The sequence below is a fragment of the Elephantulus edwardii genome, unplaced genomic scaffold, assembly GCF_000299155.1.
Source record: "Elephantulus edwardii isolate Elephantulus edwardi_28Jun2011 unplaced genomic scaffold, EleEdw1.0 scaffold00966, whole genome shotgun sequence".
Lineage (NCBI taxonomy): Eukaryota > Metazoa > Chordata > Mammalia > Macroscelidea > Macroscelididae > Elephantulus > Elephantulus edwardii.
Window position 1 is genome coordinate 2,785 of NW_006400716.1, and position 1,442 is coordinate 4,226.

Genomic DNA, 1,442 nt, shown 5'->3' on the forward strand with positions numbered 1-1,442 from the left:
CGCCTGGTCAGCTTTCCTCCAGATTCCTTAACAACGCGGTCAATTTGCTCCTGCTCTTTTTCTAAGTGATTATTTTTAAATTTATCTTCAATCATTTCTTTATCTTTCTTTTTATTTTCCTTGTTGGGGCTTTTGATGGCCTGACCCTCGGCAGCTCCGAAGTCATCCTTCTCCCTTGGCCACGAACCACACTGTCTTCTTCTTTCTGCGAGAAGTCTGTCTGATCTTTTAGTTTTCGAGTCTTCTGCAAATCTGCCATGAATTCTATACTCTGCTTTAGGCTCTGGATTCTTTCCTGGCTAAGAATTTTCATCCCTGAGTGTAATAACTTCTTTGCAGCTTTATAATAAATAGTTTCTGGCTTGTTGTAAATCATGGCATTAGTACACATTAGTTTAAAATTATCCTTAAGTTCTTCTATAGACTGGTAGTCATTGTTCTTAATCTTTTCTTTCATGGTACTAAAATCCACTGGGTGTTTAATGATCATGGAGTAGCCAGGAGCAATAAAATCAGTCACAGGAAATGAAAAGAAAGCACTTGGGTCTTTTCTTTGCAATTGTTTCATTAGTTGATTCAAAGCTTCCTGAAGAGGTGTCTGTTCTACTTCTTCCTGTTTGGCTAAAGAACTTTCCAGAGGCTTCTCAAGAGGCAAGTCTAGTCTAGCAGGGATCTAACAGTGGAGCTCTTTTTCTGTGTCATTCTCCACATGGTCTCGATCCTGCTTCTTTTTATCCTCCTTCATTCGCCTCCGCTTCCTCCCTTTTTCTTCCCCGGGAACTTGCTTCTCTCCCTTCTTTCTCTTTTTCCGCTTTCTCTCCTTGTGTTTGTCATGATCATTCTTGTCTTCGAAGAGGCTGGAGTCGTGCCCTGAGCTGCCGGTGGAGAGTTCGGTGACTTCGTTCCCTCCCACTTTGAGGACCAGCTTCAAGGGTTTCTCAACATACTCTTCGTACAGGTGTTTGTCCAACTTGTGCTTCTTGCCCATGTCCGATCGGGCCCCAGAGCCCGCCCCCCACCCCCCACGCCAGGCCCAGGCCTTGCGGCGCCGCTTCCGGTCCGGTCCGGGCCAGGCAAGCGGAGGGCGGGAGCGGTGCCCGCAAGACCCCGCGCTGCAAGGCAGGGAGGCGGCGCACACCAAACGGCCAAAATTTAAATTTTTTAAAAAAGAATTAAGTTAGAGTAAGGATGGCAATGGATTTATAACTGCTCATGCTAATAACACTATATTGTGGCATGAAGGAGGAATAGTGGAAATGTATCGACATTTACAACATTCCTCTTACCAAAACCATTTATGGAAAATAGGAGCTGCATTGGAACATGTATCTCTGGATTGGAAATGATTATATTGTTAATATTTCTAGCCTTAAGCTTAAAAGATTATGATGTTCAAAATTGTTATACATTTGTTTAAATTTTCCCCTCTTTTAACAACTGGG

General features: G+C 43.6%; 1 pseudogene; it reads right to left on the reverse strand.

Annotated features, from left to right (window-relative positions):
- Positions 1–3: 3 nt before the first annotated feature.
- LOC102848691 lies at positions 4–988 on the reverse strand (annotated as a pseudogene).
- Between the last annotated feature and the right edge of the window lie 454 nt (positions 989–1,442).